Here is a 19,904-nt window from a genome sequence, read left to right on the forward strand (position 1 = left end):
AAAGTCTTAATTATTCTTCCTGCTTTTTATCTGTGATCTTTCATTCCCATTATGCTCTCAGGTAGCTCGAGGACTTCTTTTTTTCAAGCTCAGAAAGTTACTGAGACTGATGGGATTGCTTGGGCTGCCACCTTCAAATCCTGCTCCATGATGAGCATTACTGCTGATCTGTGCTGAAGGACCCAATCTTCTATATGTATGAAATCCTCTCGGTAAGTACAGTTTACGCAGTCGTCGTTCAATTCAGGGAACTGTATTCTGGGGAGAAGATGCCAAAATCACTGGCCGTGTGTTCCTATGCTGTTGAAGCACCATCCCTACAGGATCTTGGAGCAGGAACTTCAAATCCTGCGCAAGCTGAAGTGTTCACTTCATATGGCCTCCTCTGAAGCATGACAGTATAATTTGATGGAATTTTCACCAAAAAAAAAAAAAAAAGTCTTACGGTAAAACTGAATTAGCTATGATTTTACTTGAAGGAATCTCTTTGGGTTTTATCCTAAACATAGTCATAGCAGCTTGAAATCCCAGTATAGGCAGGGTCAAAATTATCAGCTCTCCTGTTTCAGAGTTGCATATCAAATATAGATAAGGCATCTGGTCTTCAGGATTTACTGGGTCACCGTTGCTTCTGAAAATAGACTCTGTGTTCCCAGATTTCTTTGTAATATTGTGCCAGACGAATAAATGGCAGCTACTGAAGTATACTGCTTCTCTCTATATATTATTTTGCTGGGTTTTTTTCCCCTATGAAGCTATAGGTAAAGGAGTGTCCTGTGCCTAAAGTGAATTTGCATGTGCAGACAAAAACGTATTAAAAGATGGTATTTTATATCATCCTTGCTGCTCTAACGTAGGAAGAGCTTTCAACATGAAATATCGCTTGCCGAATAAAATATTCAACTCAGATGCCACTCACTCCAACTCAAATTGCCAAACGTCCAGCTTGGATGTGATTTTTCTACAGAATACCCAGAGGTAGAAAACCCAGCAGAAGATTTGAATATATTGTTCTATGTAGTTAGAAACTCTTTTCATATCAACAGATGAGCACAGCAAAAGCAGTTTTCTTATTAACTGCTTCCTGTATCTCTCTCTTGTAGCTTCTGTTGCATTTGCAATGATGTCATGTGTGTCCCGATGAAGTGACCAGCTTTTCTCAGGTCAGTCCAGAATTTTGAGCTTCGGTGCACCCTGAAGCCCAAGGCAGGGGTGGAAAGGTCGCTGTTTCCCCTTTCCTATTTCCTCTTTCTTCCAGTAATTGATTAAAAAGCAAATCCTTTTTGGCTACTGAAAACCCAAACTGTTAAGACCTCTAGCCAAATAACAAGGAAAGTTTTTTTTCTAAAGCAAATAGAAAAAAATTATCTTGAATCAGATGCTGAGAAGAATTCGTGAATAGTTTGTGTGCTTTCTGCACTATTACTGGGCACTGCTTTTACACGTTGCAAGGTATCTTTCACTGATCACCATTCTTAAGGTAGCTGGTACTGGGATTTAATTGTATTTAATGCAATTTCTTTTCCTGGCACAAGGATTATATAATCTATATATAATGGAGACCACCGAGGATTCAGATCTCTGAAGCAAGGGCTAGTGTTTTTACTAAGACCTTTTGTTAGGCACAGCTGTTATTAGTGGCTTCTTCCCGCTGTCGCAGAAATACTGTTCCTCAAAAACTAATAATGTTTTATTCAACATTAGATGTCTGTCTTAATTTTATCAAGTACTAGGGTTTGTTAGTTGTGGTTTCTTGTGGTTTTTTTTTTAATTAGAACAAGATTGCCTCATGAATAATGAAATTAATGTCTCTTGCAGCCAAAATAAACACCATATGGTCAGGGAGAAAGGGACCAGAAAAAGATGAGGAAGGCATGGCAGCAGAAGCTGATCAGAAGACAAAATGGATTGAATGGAAACAGAGGGGCCAGGTGAGAATAGACTAAGTTTTGTAAATCACTAAGTTGTAACTCACTGAGGTGAGATCACACAGTTGTTGAATTCAATGTTCTGGTTTTGGCAGTGGGGATGACATTTCTGGGAAGCTGAAAAATTCATGGTGCACAAAGCTTGTGTGTACAGTGTTACAGGGCATAACTCATTTCTGTTCCTGCAGGGCTTGCCGTGTTTTGTAAGGTACAGTGTGGCAGAGTAAATGAGTTGGGATGCTCAGAAGCAAGCGTAAATCTTACAAGCTGTTACTTAGAGCTGGGACGTAGGAGCTTTGTTCTTGCAGCTCAAGATGATGGCAAGAGCTTCAGCATAGATGTTGAGTGCTGATTGCCATCTTTCCCTTTCTTTTGTCTGATGACTAGGAATCCACTAGTGTTAAGCTTCAAGGCATGCCTCAGTATTTTGGGAGTAACCTTGGGGTATATTCTCTAGAAAATACTGAAGTTATGATTTTTTTCAGCTCCTGCTTGCTGTCTTCTTCCCTTACATTGATCATTATCCATACTGCTTTTGCTTACGCAGCTCTGTAATTCTTCCACCAACCTATTTTCTGCAGCTGAGGTTCCCCCTCTGCCTTCATCCGGCCTTTTCGTCAATATAGTCAGATACTGATTATGCTGTCCCAACCCAGCTGGTGTTCCATTTTAGGCAAGAGAGTTTTAAAAGCCTAATGAACAGCTTCTTAGGAAATCTAGTAGGCTTCATTCTTCTCAAGTCTTACAAAAAATGCAGGTAGATAGTTGTAAATCTGTTAGGACAAAAAAACAGTAGTTTTAAGCCTGATGACATTAAGGATGTTGGTAACAAGTGGATCTTGGTGGTCATCTGAGTGTGGTTTTATTCCCTTCAGAATATCTTGCACTGCATTCATATATGCCCAGGTCTCCAGCACACAGTAAGATCATGTTCATCACTAAGTCCTCGTGCACCTGGGCAGTTGTGCATGAGCACCAGAACCACGACCCAGTGCACCGTCTTTGTCCAGGGCTTGCATGCAGGCCTGAGGCTGCTATAAAGACATTTAACTCTTAGCACTGGCATTCAGTTAACCCATTTCAGTTTTTCCTTGTGCAAACTCATACACAGCCCCATTATCTAAAATCTTTTCTTCTGCTGTCACATAGTAATGTTGTGACCAGCACACTGTCAGAGTCTGGTCAGCCGTGTTTTCTGAAGTCATTGCTATTTACAGTAGAAATAACATCCATAGGGAAGGGAAGTTCCTCAAAGGGAAGCAGCAACTTGGCTGGAGGAGCAAAGCCAGCCCCACTTGATTGTGCATGATTTCAATAGAAGTACCCAAATTAGACCTGTGTATTGCCATTTCTGAGCACCTGGCTTTGCTTTGTCATAATTTTTTGTCCTGTCTGATTTCTCTACCCCTATTAGGATGGTACAGTATGCAGGTTTCAAGGTTACTGGTCGGTTTACTGTGACGGGATATCCTGGGGTGCAGCTGTTGGGTCTGTCAATGGTATTAAATATGCTGCTGATGTGAGCTAGGTCTTGTGTCTCATACCTTGAAAATGGATCCCTATGTCACTACTTACTCCTCAAAATACATGTTTTGTTTCTTTTTTATATTCATCCCTTTTTCTTTACGGGAGGATTAGTAAAACAGTACCACATTTCAAGTGGCCATCTTGGTTTAGTTAATAATATCATCCTTTTAGTTTGGTTGGTTTTGAGACAACTTGTCAGAAGCAGGAGAGCTGAGTGTGGGTCCACCCACTTCATGCTCTGTGAGCCTGAATGTTGCACCTATGACTGTTCAGTAGGTGGAGATGAAATCCATCCCAGCCTGTTTTATCTGTTATTAACCAGGTATCCTAGAGGGCTGGAAAAGCAAAAATTTAGTAGTCAGGATCTGACTTTCAGCTGATCATCAGCAACTGCATCTATGTTTACGTGAAAGAAGACCAGTTTCAGAAACAGAGATTAAAACTTTGTTTACCATCAGCTTCATGATTTGTGTATTTGGTGTTAAGTAATCACAAACAAGAAACAGCAAGTAAAACCCTATGGGCAGGTGGAGCTTGTTTGCAGCCCAGCGGTCAATACATGCTGCAGTCCGGTACAACATCCTGGCTGCAATACTGCGGCCAGCGCAGGAATGAAGCTCGTTGGACACTGTAGTACACAGCCATCGCAACTGAACAACGATATGGGCCAGATGCTGAAGAAATGTATTCTTAGCTTTGCTGAGACTCTATCTGGGCATTCAGGAGTGGGTGCACAGGCTGTACCAGCTCAAGTCATGCACTTGTGAGAGCTTCTCCGTGAGACTCTTGACTGTTGGTGCAGGGCACAATAAAACAGACAGCGTTGCAGACAGCAGCAGATGGGCATCTGAGGTTTGTTGGCTTCTGGAAGATGACTTTTACTCATCTTCACGTGATTGGCTCTTTCAAATCAATGCTTATGTGTTAGAGATTCCAGGCAAATCCCACCAGATATTTAAAGACATGTCTCTTCTTGGATAGACATCTCTGTACCTGCTGCTGGTTATCTAATGTATGCATGAGGATATCATCCCCGTCAAAAGTGCTCATGAGCCAGCTTCAGAGCCAGTATCGCACAGTCCTCGAAGCTGTCCTAGAGCAACAGCATGTTATCGCTGGCCTCTGCACAGCTTTGTTCCAAGTTACATGATGTAGGCATCTTGCTGCCAAAAGATTTCTTTTGGCCATAGCTGACCCTTAAAAAGAGTCAGGGTCTTAGCGACTTTATGTGGAACATGTGCCTTTGTTTTAGTTTTTTCCATGTTCTCTACAAGCTGTCCATGGCAAGCATATGAGCTGTTTGCCATGTCTAAAGGAGCTTAAATACTGCAGATGCTCAGGTGCAACCTCAAAGCACAGCAGCTATGGATGTCAAGGGGCATTCCTATATATTAGCTCCAAAATATTTTCTGCGCTATGGATGGATTTACCTGAAATGAAATGTCATGTGTGAATAAGAACAAGGCATGTCGCACACCTGGCAAGCATGCAATCTCAAGCGCATGAGCGCGTGTCGAGACAGCTATGCCCAAAGGCTGTCTTGGCTCGCTTTGCAGTTACTCTGTCTGCTTTGGGGACGCTAGAGGGGGCCCTGTGACTAAATAAAAGGGAAAAGTAAAATGGGTGACCAGGATCTTCATTTAAACTTCTCAAAGAGCAAATTATATTTCTGTCTTGGAGCTCACTTATTTCTAAGGCCCTTCAACAGTCTTACTGGACCATATGTCCTTTCCATACATTTATCATCTGATCCAAAGCTAAGAGAATGAGTAGAGTCCCCATGCATCTTTATAGTCCCTTTACAGGAGTCCGTCCGGGGCTTCTGTTTAAAAAACAAACAAAAAAACCCCTCACTCCATTACCGTTAGCATTGCAACTTAGCATTAAAGCAGGATCGCTCTATGCTTGCTTTTCACATGCAACCCATTTTGGCTTTTGCCTCGTAATTATGTTTTTCCTTAATGGTAATTGCATGTTTTTTCCTATAAAAAGTCTACTGGGTATTGTTAATTTTCTTATTATGCAGCATAATATAATGGAGGAGGGAGAGAGAGTACCTTTCCATTGTTAGTTTGTTTTTAAAGGGCTCAAATAGTGATTTTAGCTTCATCAGGGTAAATCCTGATTAATTCCATGTATTTCATTGTAGCAGCTTGGGATTTGTAGCAGTGTAGCTGAGTCCAAAACTGAGTGATAAATGTGTAACTCATCTGTAAAGCATTTTGAGATAGCTTGATTAAAGCAAATTTTAATTAGGGGCAAAAAAAATGTGTATGAGAGTAATGAAAGAAATACATCGCTTTCAAGCTTGAAAAAAGTCTTGTATAACAATCTGTTATATAAAGTAGTAACTGAGTAGGCAGCCGGGAGCTAAGATCAAGTGCTATAGTCATCTTGCAGAAATGCACATGAAATAGGATCGTGAGATATAGCTGAGGCCATGAACTGACTGCAGAATTAGGAAAACAAAGTCTCCCCTATCAAAGGGAGAAGTAAAATCACGCTTCCACCTGCATTTAGGATTTATCTGTGCAACTAAATGGTTGTGTATGCAGCTTAGTACGAAAGCATTCAATGATACAATCCCAGTGGGAGAAATGCTTCACAATGTCTCCCTAAGTAACATTGTCTTATTAAAGGAAATTGCTTATCTAAAATCAAGTCAACATATACGGGTAAAGGTAGTTTTTGCTGTCAGATCAGACACTGAAATCTTTCCTCTCAGTTTTTATTCCTCAGACTAGTCTTTCTCTTCCTTTTTTTTTTTTTTTTTGTCTTCTTCCCCAAAGACCCTGCAAACAGTGAATTCCAGTATAAATGGAATATAAGCAAAGTTCATATATGGCATAACCTTGGGATAACCACATTGGAATGGTATTCATTTGATTTTAGATAGGGTGTTGTTATTCTGCATATAGTAGGCAGAAAAAAAAAACAGGCTGTGATTTTCACACGTAGCAGTATTTTAGACATAGTGCTTCTTGGGTAAATGTTTAAATGTTGTTGTTATTTGTGTATAACCACAGTTAGCTTAAGAACCTGTCTGTGTACTCACATTCTTTTCTTTTTACTTCTTTGAGGTTTTGGCCAGATATCATGGGCTGTGCACAAGAAATAATTTGCAACTGAGTTTTATTTGCAAATGTGCTCTTGTATGAACTATTAGCTAATGTAACACTGAACAGATAATGTTCAGCAGTAATTAGTAAAGAATGTTATATAAGCAGAAAAGCTTCATACTTCAGAAGTGTTTTTTGATTCCTTGTAATATTATTCACACCAGGGATTTAAATTCCTTAAGTTACTCATCCAAATATATTAACAGAATCACATTTTCTCTTCTAAATGTGTGGATATGTATAAAATGCATCTCCTGCAACAAGATGGCAATGATCGTTTTGTTTTTCTCTCATGAGATAGTGCTGGATAAATTCTCAAAGAACTGCTTAACTTATTAATTGAGCTAACGTGTAAAAACACCATGCTACATGAATATCGAGACACAATAGTTTGAGTGTGGAAATTTGTCGCTTAGGAATGTCTAGACTGTACATTATATATCCATTAAGTTAGAGTGGGTTAAAGAAAAAAATCAAGGTTTAGAAATGCGTAGTGGAAGTTACTGAGCTTGCAGCATCAATTTGCAATGCTGTGCCCTCAAGTAATCAATGTAAGTTCAAACAAATAATAGTGCTGGCACGACTTTCCCAATAGACGGCACTGCTGGAGATGCTTCCTTTGCTTAATAGGTAAATGGGCTTTCCTGGGAGCGTAACAAAGACCCTGGCGTGTTGTCTCGCAGCGACTAGAAATGGTACAAGATGAGTTTTCAGTTTGGCTTTCATAAACAAAATGACTGCTCAGAATTGCACCTCTTAAAGTATTGCTGCAAAAAGAGGAGTTTCTTGTTGGTAACGCGGGTGCCGTTAACGCCCTTGCTCTGCTAGCGTAACAAAGCCCTTAAATTCTGCCAGCACAGGTTTAGCTGATGTTGGCACCTAACTACTGCTGCCGGACAGTTGACGTTTCAGTTGTGAGAAGATGGATGCTTGGGTCTCTCTGTAGAAGCCGAACAAGCTGCGTGCTGGTTTGCACTTGGACTCTTGGAGGCACCGTGCATGTGCTGAACCCGGCTGTCGCTGAAGCCAACCTTCCCAGTCACCGGGAAATATTCTTCTGCTGCGGCAAGGTTTCCCCGGCCGGCGCGTTTCTTCTTTGGGTGTTATTAGGGGGTTTTCTCCATGGGTTTTCTCCATGTGGGAAGAAAAACACGAAAGCAGCCAGCCTTACTAGAAAGACCGCTGCCTTGGAGTAATTTTAGTCTCTCGGTGTCTCCCGCTGCCTGCCCCGGCTGCAGACATCCCCGTTCAGCTGGGCTAACAGGTGCTCAGCCCCGTCTGAGCACTGCCGCTCGGCCCCGGCGGACGCGGCGCGGCTCCCGGCGCTCCGCGCCCCCGCCATGTGTATTGGCAGCTGTTAAGGGGCAGACACAAGCTCCTTTAACAACTGCACATAATTCAGATGACTGCTCCGGAGATGTTGCTGTCTAAATTAATGAATTCACTTCTAGGCAATTGCTAATTGAACGAAAATATAAGAGAGAGTAAATAGTACGTGAGTATATGCGCTCTGACTGCATCTGTACTTTTTAATGAGACGAACTTCCTGCAATTTCAATGCAACTCGGAAAGATTTCCTTTAGTGTTATAATGCAGTTTGTGAGTGTGGTCGCACTTCAGTAATGACAGCTCGGACAAAGACAGCACAGGGCAGCAACTGTCATGTTAGCTGCCACTGCGAAGACAAATGGGAAAGTAGCTGTAAAGGATACAGAAATATGGAAGCGTTATTTCCAAATGCAAATGTTCTGCTCGAGATGAGGGATAGAGGAGGACAGTATTTCTTCCAAAATATGTGCCTGATTCAACAAAATGCTTAAATATATGACTGCTGTTGATTTCAATGAAGATGGAAGAGAGCATCATCAGCTCATATCTGGCCATAGGCCTACACTGTATACAATCTATTTTGTGTCCTGTAGCACAATAAAAGTATTTCTACAACTAAAAATTAATTCCATTGAAAACAGATGCTTTAGAATAAATAGACATACTTCCTTAGTAGTTGCAACCTCGACATTTCGCAGTTAACCACTGAAAACTCAAAAAGGCCAAACAAAAGTTGAAATATCTTTGCTGATAAAAATTCAGCACAGATGGAATTTGTGGGAAACTGAGTGACTACAAAGAATATGCATGGGTCTGGTAGGGTGTATTAAAAAAAACAGACGATGTAATGTGAGGTTTCGATAACAAAGCAATCAGAATAAACAGGAATGAAATATACTTTTAGAATTATTGCACATTATTTTGAGACCAATGCTAAGAAAGGCAAAAGTCCCTAATTAATTCTGGAATTATGATGGATATGGTATAGGGATGAACTTTGGGGAGCAGTTGGATTCATCTACATGAGCTCCAGGAAGGGAAATCATAAAGTGAAGTTCTGTTTAGCAGCACCCGTCTTCATGTCATCCCTGGGCCAGGGCGTTTATTAGGAATGTGATTTTATTTATCAGCTTTTCTCCCCATCCTCAATGGCTGATATTGTTGCAGCAAGGAAATCCTTGTGACTTTCAGATCAGCAGCAGTAGCATTGGAGATACTTATGGATGATGATGGACTAGAAGCTGTTTCATGCTTGCTGTGTTCGTTCTTAATATTCAGTTTCCTCATCTATTTTATACTAAACTCAATTGATTTATTGGTTAAATTATAAGGGTCAAAAGAACTGAATTGTGTTTTGGAGCCTTTCCACTAGCTGGTAAGTTTTTCAATAAACTATTTATAATCCCTTTTCCACCTCTGTAAAATAGAAACTACTTGTCCAAAAAAACCACATTGTTGCTGAATTTGAAACTAGAACATTTTTATGCATCTGAAATAGTTTATCGCTTTATCTTCTGGCCGAGTTTAGATAAAGCTATGGCTTTTCTTTCATTCTGAATGAACGAATGTTAATATTTGCTAGGAGCTGTTCCCACGATGGACACAACCAAGAGGAATGCAGAAAAGCCACTTGAATTTCCTCGCAGTGCTAACACAGAACTTTCCTTAAGTAAAATTCTGGAGAAGACTAACAAGTGTCCACTCTTGTAAGAGTGGGACACGCTCAGTTCTTCAGAGAGCTCCTAGCTTTGACTGCTCAGATTTTGGAATGATTCAGTGCAGAAATAACAAGTCTCTTTCCTAATCGAGACTTATTTGGATTTTTCTTTTTTTCCTTTTCCCCACTTGAAATTCCCTGGGTCTTTTAACTATTTAACAATATGTTACTAACTATCCATTATGGCCTGCTTTATTTTCTCTTAGATGAAAGAGCCATGTAAGAAAGAGAATTCTCCAAACCCTCATGACTGAATTTGAGAGATAACGTCAATGGAATTAACACGTTGTCGTCGTTGAATGGTCTCCCGTGGCTATATAAACATCAAGGTAACGCATTTCCAAAGCAGACGACATTACTCCGGTGATACTGTTCTATTAGGAGAGTATTTTCTTACTGCCTAAATACAGACGTAGATTTAATATTTTGTGTGGTGGAGGATAATGTAATGAGAAAATGCTGATTTTGCTGCTTTTATTTACTTTTTGATAAATTTTGATTTATTTGCTGAAGAAAATCTATTACTTTCCTTGGCTAGACATGGAATGTGTTTAGCCATGAAAACACAAGTATGTTGAGGTTTCTTTAAGCTGACCACTCTCTTAAGGGGCTAATTCCATTTCAGAAGTAGCTTTCAGAAAAAGCTGGAGCAGAACTGCCTTCCAGAAAACTGGGATTCTTTAGCCTAGGGAAAGTTGGCTGGAGAATAATCATCTGCTGCACTAGTTGCATCTAGCATCTTAGCAAAACTTTCATCTCTGTGAACAGAAGGAGACTGAGGCTTAAATACCTTTGATATTTTGCTAAATAAAACCTTAGCAAGATGCAAGTTTCAGTTTCAGCTTTGAGGATGACAAACAAATGGCAAGGCCAAGCTAGGCAGATAACCTTTTAAGTGTGATAATCTTGCTGCAGACTCATAGTCACTGTCTCACCTAATGCAAGAGAGAAATAACTAATGTGTGAGTGTTGCACAGAAACAGTTTGTAGTTCCTTGTGTCACAGAATTATTGATAGTGGCTGCACTACAGAAGCTACAGCTGGTAAGTTAGAACGTATGCATAAAAACAATGTTTTCTCTTATTATTACCAATTTCCTGATGAATGTTTGACTGGAAAAAGATTCTGTATTTCTGCAAGTATATTTTCATTTGTCTCCAGGTTAGAAAAAAGGCAGGCAGTAAGTGCTAAACCAGAATCTTTAATCTAACAAGTTCCCATCTTAAGTATCCTTTGTTATGTGAGTTTTGCTCCTGTGTGGTCATCTTTAAGAAGTGAGTCACCAGGTTTGCTCCGTATCAGCCTGGTCGATGCCCATATCCCATGTACTGACAGGTGGGGAGTCAGTCTTGAGGTTGACTCTGCTTACTAGTCAGACAAGGACACGTCCCTCTCCAGAACTGAGGCAAATCACAGGAACCTCATGAACAAGCATGCATTGCCTCTACCGGTCAGTGCTACAGCAGTTCTGGAATAAAGGACTTCAGTTTGCAAAGCTGAATTTGGCATTTTCCTGGATATTAAGACTGAAACACGAGAGACGGATGTGTTGTCCATCTCAGTTGTTTGTCACCGGACCAACCCTGGCTTGTGTTCCTCAAAGGAGAAGACTTTTTGGCCCAGGGGATGTTCTGTTTCTGAATTGCAGTTGCTCTTGGCTTGCAAAGGATAGAAAAGAAAGTTGTGATGGAAGCAGGGAGGAGCTGATCTTGAAAAGAGCTTGTCAAGACATGAAAAATGACTTAATGCATCTTGAACGCTGTGTGTGAGTTAAATATGCCAAATGGATATGGTTTGTGTAAACTGAAGTCCTTTTTCTCCCTTGAGGGCTGTTTGGAGCACTCTAAAAGCAGAGAGGAGAACAACTAATAAACCTTGCGCTTCAGAATTACAATGAAAAAGCTTCAGTCATCCCTGGATCAATCTTTTGTCAGCCTTAACAGAATGGCTGATGGCTCTAGTGTCTTCACTGTCACTAAAAGACACTTCTTGGGGTATGAAACCCAGCGGCTCAATAACATGTCACCTTCCCCATCACTCTGGCCTAGGCCTAGGAATGGGGAAGAGGAATGGTCTGCCAAGCTCAGCAACGTTTTGGCTGCAGTCACAGCTCCCGTGTGAGTAAATGGCCGGTCTTTTGTGAATTACGATGTGTGGAAGTACAGGATTTTCTTTCTGTAAATCCTCAGCTGGGTACGAAAACTGATGGCAGGACCCCTGAGCCCAGCAAGAAGATACCAATGTCAGAAGCACGCACTGCCTTTGACATTATTTTTCCCCTCTGCTTCTTGCCATTCATTTTTTCCTTGTTTCTCTCTACCTTCATTTTTCCACACCTTTTTCCCCCCACCTACCCACTTCTCTTTTTTTGGCAAACATGCAGGATCTCCTGAACAAATAGAAGACAGCCCTTCTGAAGAACAGGAGTTGTAGAGCCCTTCTGCATCTCCTCTTTAGGGTCCTTCAGGATGTATCAAGCTCCAGGAAAGCCGTACACAGATGGCTCACAGCAGCAGTGCCAATGCAGGCACCAGCCTTGTGACAGCTGCAGCTTTGGCCAACAGCTAAAATCGCCAATGCTAATGCCAGGTAAGAGAAAGTGGTCCGTCATCTGAGTCATCTAATGTGCTGGTGATTTTGTCACCTCAGATTGCAGTAAAGTAGTTTTACATATACTGTGAGATCTAAACAACAAGTAGACAAAAACCTGTGGGGAAAATTCGGCATGATTGCCGTAGTTTGCTTGTTAATTGGCACTAGAAGGTCTCTATAGTCAGAAGTCTGGACAAAAGACAGGCCTACCCATTGCTCAGTGTTGTTGAGGTTCAAATCTGGGCATATAATTTTTTTTTTTTTTTTGCATTTCACTTTATTTACACTGTCAATCCCCTTCTGGATGACCAGTATTTTATCTTCGGAGCCCTCTTAAAAACCTTGAGCAGCTTTAAAATGCATCAAAGGTGGTCGTGAGCGAATTATCTCCGAGAACAGGGCAGAACTGTTGTCCCAAGAGACAAATGAGGATGGGGAGGGAGCAGGTCAAGAGGAAGGCTCTGTGTGTTGGGGTAGCTGCCTGGCATGTTCTCTTGGCAAAGGTACTGTTGTGTTTCTAGAGCACACAGTTCTTAGGGGCCTGTTTTAAGACACTTGCTTTTCTCCTTTCCCCTACAAGAGCATGACCTGCTTCTCACATAAAACAGATGCCAAGGCCCCTAATTTTCAGATGATACCTTTTCAGAACCTGCAGCTCTCTTCTCTCCACAGTGAAGTCCTCCTTCCAACTACAGATGGCTTCTGCAGCAGGTCCATCTTTCTCTGGAGAATAAGGGGCTCTGGGAATAATTCTGTGCACTTGGTGCTGAACTGCTCATCAGCAAAGCTGGCAGGTAAGAGCGCACACGTACCACAGGGCATGACTGCTGCGTGCCTTTTTCCGTACTGACTCCATGTTCACCTCTCTTCAGTTGCATACCTGTGGGCTGTATCTACTGTGCCATTCTGCAGTTGTGGTCTGTGTCTAGCATGTTAACTGAACCTGGTAATATTCTTAAATACTCTGTTTACACCTCCTGTGTCTGCCAGACAGTATGGGGGCAGTAGGAACAGGTAGTTGGGTCTTCTATACCTCTACTGTGTTCTGAGTGTGCAGTTTCCATAGCCAAAATGTGCATCTGGGAGTCCGATGGCTTGGGGCAACTGTTCTGCCAGGTGAGCTATAAGAAATACTGAGGAACTCTATAATTAAGTAGCAGGCCCCAGCAAGGGAGCTGTGTCAGAAAATAAGTGTGATTTGCTGTGGGAGCTTGACTGTCTTCTTGACTATTATGACTATTATTGTCTTCAGCAATGAAATCTCATGGAGGTTTTTCAAAGAGGAGCTAGGAATCACTTGCCTTAAATTATCTTATAGGCATACTCCTGCGAAGTACTCCAGATCCCCTTTGGGGGGACAAGCTGGAAGTTCAACATTCAGTTCACTTCACATAATAAATTCTGCCTTTTGTTATGCATCTGCCACTTCACTGACTTGTCAATGCCAGTGATAAACAACCCCAGAAGGCTTGGAAAAGAATTATAAAGGCATAATTTAGCTTTGAATATTTATTGGTGTAAGACAGCAGACACCCGGAGCTCTTTAGGTGATGGTTACTCTTTTCAGTGGATACTTTAAAGATTCAGGTGGAGCACTAGGTAAGTTTTGGTTTCAGCCTTGAAGTGAAGGCACTCTGTTCTGCTCTCCTTCTGCGCAGGTGTATGCTGCTAACGACTGGGTTCGGGCCTGGACCCTCGCTCTGTCTACCTGGTGCTGATGGACATAGTTTGTTTGGACAATGTCCATTACATGTGGCACTGTGACCAGTGAGAAGCTGCTGAGAAAGATGATCTCCGCTTCCCCAGGCACTTCTCTCTCCATCCGGATTCTCCAGCTCCTGGGAGCCACGTGAAGAAAGAACCAATCTGCTTCCAGAGAGTTAAGATCACCCGTAAAGCTCTGGAGCAGTGTGGTCACGTAAGAGAAGCCTGGACATTTCACTCTGCTTGAATCTGTATCAAAGGTGTGGTGCTGTAAACCACAGTCCACAATCCATAAGTAACCATGGTGACATTGCGCTGGGAAGCAGTCTGTTACGCCAATGTACTGTTCACGTGCCAGGAGAACGTTCCCCCAGAACTCATGTAATATTAATGGCAATTGTATGCTTTCAGAGAATCATAAGAGACGAACAAGTATCTCAGAGCCTTCTCTGCTGCTTTTGTCGAGGCAGGATTGTTCCCTGCAGTACCACAGATTTGTGCAAAAATTATTTAAAAGTCTAATGCAAAAAGACCTTTGTTACTCTGTGAATGTGCCCTTGCACAGCTCACTGCTGATATGTTTTTTTTCCTGGATACTCAAATTGCTTCTCTCTCATTTTCAGCTCTAATATTCATGTTAATTATACCCCTTTGTAGCATATTAATTCCTCTGTCATCTGTATGTTTACCCCCTGCAGACATGTGCAGACTTATATGTTCATTTCTCCCTGATGCAGAGCTATCAGTCAACTAAGCTCATTTTTTCTGATATTTGGTCCATCCAGACTCCCTTCAGTTCAGCAGTAGCTTTAATAGTAAGGTTATAAGGATTAAATCCAGTTCTACCAGCTTGTTTCACAGCATACCAACAGAAAAAAAGCTCTGCTGCTTCCCTGCTCAACTATATGCTATTTTCACATATGCATCCTGTAGTTATATTTGACTTCTTTTGTTTTTCTGAAAGCAAAAGCATTGAACTTACTGCTGGAAACTGTGTAAAATATCTCTATATTGTGGCCTCCTACATATTACTGCTTGTTTTATACATGGGGACAGCTGAGCATTGGGGTGTTCAGAAGAAAAGTTTAACTGATATTGAACAACTCTCAGGGGAAGATCTGGGGAGAGAGAAAAGAGCACAAGTTAGCAATTCCTCTGTGAACACCTCTTTGTCCATATGGTGAGCAGAGAGGAGGAGAAGAGGAATAGCTCCATCTGGGAGAGGAAATATTGAGAGAGAGAGGTCAGAAAGAAATAAGGGAAGATGGGACCACAGATGGGCTTAGATTTGAGATTTTTGCTTCCAGATTTCTGGTGGTCTAAACCAGTCCTTCCAAGATGCTGTCAGTAACCTGTCCATGCTGTCCTCTAGAGCACAAGTGCTCTTTAAAGCTGGTAGGCTCCCTCTGGCCCATGAGCAGTTATTTAAAAATGAAGCCAAATACGAGCAACTCTTCCAAACAAACAGCTGACTGTGGGGAAGAAAGCAGATTTAATGATACTTTCCAGTCCTCCTGATTGCTTATGTTGTCTTTGGCTTCAGATTATTTTGCACTTGATACACGAAGACCCGTCCTGGCTCGGTGTAGTGCTGACCGGCACGCGTGCCTGTGCTTTGCCTGGAACATGGTAGCTTCCTTTGTGTTCCCAGAAGTGACTTTTATGGTTGTGACTGACAATCAGAATCCCCAGGTGACCTTTTTTCTCTCCTTCTTTTCACTCCGTCCATCTTTGACTTTGCACGAGACAAAGGAGCATCTCGATGCAAAATGTGCATGAGCAGGAGCAGAGAGATGGGCAGAAGTTTGGACTCTGTTACAAAGTTTGCTTGTGTTTATTAACATAATTGATCATTTTTACTACTTTAAACATATTAAACCCCCAAAATCCTGCCATGAAATTTTGCCACGTTTGTCTGGTGGAAGACCTTGAAACCTCGGACCGTTGCAGTATATGACTTTAACAGCAAAGGCCATATGGGGAGGAGCACTAGGGCATCCAGTCTAGCCTTTTGCTTGTCACGGGCCACTAAATTTCCTCGAGATATCCAGATAGGGAGCCATGACTTCCAGTAGCTTGAATTGCAGTAAAGCAGTGAAATCCCCAGGAGATTTAACTTGTGTGTTACTAGCCAAGCTCAGGAGAGTGTGAGGTGTCAGTAATGCACGTCTCCCTTTGCGATGGCACGGGCTCGATTTAGGTGAGGTAGGCAGCGAACGGGGCAGGCAGAATCCCTTCCTGTCTCCACACTTGGCAGTAATTTTTATCCTCACTCTGCACAGCATATAGCAACCAGACATTGTGTCAGCTCACTGTAGCTGCTGGCATACTGATGAAGTAATTTTGGGAAAATTGCATAACACGTTGCAATTTCACAGCTGTTTCTAGCATGTGCTATTGATCTGTTCCTTTTTATGATATGTGGAGATTCCTCCTGAGACTCAGACTAAAATGTATACCACACTCTAAGTATGCCATCCAAAAGAGGGTCCGCTTGGTGACAAAAATGAGAAAGCCAGTAAGGTTTGTAAGGGTCAGTTTAATTTTTTATTGTCTCAGAAATCCGTATTTGTTTAAAATGCTGGACAGGTTAGCTTTAGCTAGCACTGTTTGGGCAGTAATGTTCCCAGATGGATTTGTCCAAGAATATTTCTCTGCCCCCTGGATGTTTGGCCTGAGTTCCTGCAGAAATGAGGCTTGTGTGATTCTGCTGCCTGTTTTTCCCTTTTAGTAGTTTTTTTTAATCCCCTTTCCTGCTTTCAGCCCAAGTTGGCAGCGGTGTAGCAGTCACACAGACAAGTTAGTTCCTATAGGTTTCTTGAAAATGTCTGAAGGAGTGGTTGCAGTGTGAGTGAACACAATAGTAGACACCAGAGAATCCAAAGAGGACTGCTTCTTTCTAAGTGCCTTAGTCATGAGAAAAGCATCAGTCAAAGCTTAGGAGGGCCGCAAGGTGCACACTGCAGCAAGTACGCAGGGGTGAGTCCTTTCTTGCACCCGGTGATAATCCGACTTCTTCTCCTCTGTGTTGCAGCGGGAGGAAGCGCCGAAGCCCCGAGCTAGCGAAGCAAGCTGGTAGCAGGGAGGCTGCTGCGAGCTGCCTGGCGGTGAGTCCAGACCTGTGCCGAGGCACGGCAAACTCTCGCTGAACTGGACTCCAGCAGTAGCTCCCCATAGCAACTTAAACCAGAAACCCCAGTATTACGGGGTAGTAAAACCAGTGACCCCATTGCTGATAACCGTCTAATCTGTGCTCAGAGGGGACGCTTGCTGTCAGATGCAAGTTCCATTTCCTCCTGCGTGCTCCCCAGCGCTCTTAGCAGAATTTAAGTATTTCTAGTGAATTGACATTGTACTGTTCTCTGTATCTCCCTTCGTTCAGCAGGCATAGGTGAGCTTTTAAAGTGCCAGTCATTTAAATACGGTTTTCCCATTGCCAAAGCAAAAGTCGTGTTTTTAAGAATGATACTTAATGTGTGTGTTAGTGGTTGCCCGGGTTAGAGAGGAAAAGAAATCTAAGTCATTTGTGCATCAGCAGATGAAATCGAGTATTTTCAGGGTAATACAATCATCACACACTTCTATCATCGTCAGTCCAAGCAGAGCCTGTCTGCGTAGCTGTCCGGATGGCTCAAAGCCATGGGTGACCCCTTGCTTTCTCAAGGAATTGCAGCTGATGTATTAAATCATTCAAGTGCCTGATGTTCTTAACAACTGAAAAGCATTTGTCTGCTCTAGGAGGGCTAATTTTTAATTTATTTTTTTTAGACACATCTATCCAAAATGATGCTAGGCTTTTATATTCACAGCAGGGAACCCTGTGAGCTTTAAATATCCCTTTAATCACCAAGGATGTAATAAAAACAAAAAGAGTTCTTTGAGCTGCAGAGTGTTACCTAGGGAAAAATCTACTCTGGAGCTTACAAATGTGAGCTGAAGAGACAAACTGGGCAATAAAATCCACAGCTACGGACCAAACCGGCTAAAAGTTGGTCTGTAGCTGCCCATCAGGAGCTGCGACTTGGAGGGGGAAAAAAGCCATTCAGCACCTCTGGAGCCATAAGAGCCCGGTCATAAACACTTCACAATCTGCTGGGGAGGGGGAGGGAGCCGGGCCTGTGATCTCGCCCGGGGTTTGTACCCGGCCCGCGACCGCGACGGGGAATGAGCCTGAGGAATTTGCTAATATGAGAAAAACAGAGGAAAAATCTAGACAAACCAGAGATTGCTGGAAAAAGACTATGCAGTAGCGGTGTTTGATTATGTAAATTCGTGTGCATTTATGACTGCCTTGTCCCGCTGCAGGAGCCTCTGAAAGCTGACAGGTGCTTTTTTTTTTTTTCCTCCCCTCTATTACTGATTATATGCAAGAAATCTCATCAGCGTTTTATTACTGTGGACACCAGTATCATTTTGCCACCAGGTGGGTGAGAAAAAGTATAGCTCAGAGTTTATCCAAGGACTTTCTGCTTAAAATGAATACATATTTCCAGCTCTTTGTTACTGGCTTCAGACTTTCCTACAGGTTATGTGTATCCCGTCGTAGTGCTCTGTATCAGCTTTGAGAAACTGTCTTGGAGGATGCGCTGTGCGAATCGGTCTTGGCATTCGTTCTGGTGTCCGGGAGAGCTGCTGCGAGTAGCTCGGCTCTGCTGGGCGCTGCAGGTCGGTCAGCCAGCCTGGGGCTCAGCTCCCCCCTGCCCGCGAGAGGTGCGCGCGCTTGCGCCTGTCCCCTGGCCACAGAGCACGTGAATTCCTTTTCAGAGACGTGAAAACTAATATAAAAGGGAAAAAAAGAAAACATTTTTGCAGTAATAAGTTATCTTATTAAAATGAAGCACAATCTATTATAAAGTGCTCTGGATCAAAATCTGCTACCTGGGCTATAATTCTTCTCTCCTTTCATGCTTCCTGGTTATGTTTGTTGTCTTTCTCAAAAAGTCCTTTTGAGTCAATAAGGATGTTGGAAGAACTGTGAAAATAGTACAGCTTACGCCAGTTTTTATTTTTAAATTCTAAATTCTTTAAGTTTTAACTATGTTCATTAGCTCTATGAAAATATTAGCTCTATGAAAATATTTCCTTCAATCCGGCATTTTACTTTGTTTATTAATTCCATGTTGTGATTAGAGCCCTGGTACAGTAACTGGTATATGGAAACTTTCTTGTGAAACTGATAGAAAAAAAATCTATGTTGGCAAAACAAAGTAACTTGCAAAGTGATTTAAATGATCGAAGTCTGGCTTGTTATCTGTTCATTTTGTGGCTCTACAAACTCTCGTGCACCAACCAAAAGAAGCTGGTGCAGAAACCAAAGCCACGTTACAGTGTGTCTGCAAAATCAGAAGGCCAAAAAGTTTAGATATGTGCTGCTGGGTTTGGCCTGCTGCTTTTTCCAGCAAAGATCAGCTTTGTAACGGCGATCGCTGAAGCATTGTCAGCTGGGCTTGCATTCAGCAAAATCCATTCTGCCTGGGATTTTTTTCTGATCTCAGTTCGGGGTTAAGCTGAACCTCCAACAATACAGTTTTTAAGCTCTGCCTGCTTTTCTGTGGGTGCGTGTCTGTCTGCCTATAGATGTACAAACATACATGTATAGCTGTTTACCCGGAGCTGTTGCTGCCTGTTTCCCGGGTCTGACCCTTCACGGCTCCCTGGGGCACCGGTGGGTCCGGGCAGAGCCGTCCGCGGCGGAGGGGTGATGCGCGGCCTTCTGCGCGGTGGCCCTTCCCTCGGCTGCCTTGCAAAGCTGTTTTTGCTGCCTCTGAGCTGTAAAGTCCTTTCTCTTTTTTTTTCTTTTTTTTTTTTCTTTTTCTTTTTTTTTTTTGTGGATTTGAATGGGACAGAGTGCTGAGCAGCGTCTGGGAAACACAATGCGCCGGCAGGAAAACAGTGCACCTAACATCAGGAGTCTGCGAAAACTTGAAAGGGTCCTAGACACAGATACTTTGCATTTGACTCTGGACTACAGCCTTTGAGGCCAAACTC

General features: G+C 42.3%; 1 long non-coding RNA gene across 2 annotated transcripts; it reads left to right on the forward strand.

Moving 5' to 3' along the window:
* Positions 1-1,827: 1,827 nt before the first annotated feature.
* Positions 1,828-18,549, forward strand: LOC112994647 (uncharacterized). Of its 2 annotated transcripts, XR_010392077.1 has the most exons (6): positions 1,828-1,931; positions 7,430-9,949; positions 12,004-12,209; positions 12,885-13,006; positions 13,871-17,023; positions 18,288-18,549. It is a non-coding gene; the product is annotated as an uncharacterized LOC112994647 (long non-coding RNA). The 2 variants fall into 2 exon arrangements; XR_003261988.2 differs by having other exon boundaries at positions 7,435-9,949; positions 13,871-18,549.
* The last annotated feature ends 1,355 nt before the right edge of the window (positions 18,550-19,904 follow it).

Source organism: Dromaius novaehollandiae, chromosome 17 (genome assembly GCF_036370855.1).
Source record: "Dromaius novaehollandiae isolate bDroNov1 chromosome 17, bDroNov1.hap1, whole genome shotgun sequence".
Taxonomy (NCBI): domain Eukaryota; kingdom Metazoa; phylum Chordata; class Aves; order Casuariiformes; family Dromaiidae; genus Dromaius; species Dromaius novaehollandiae.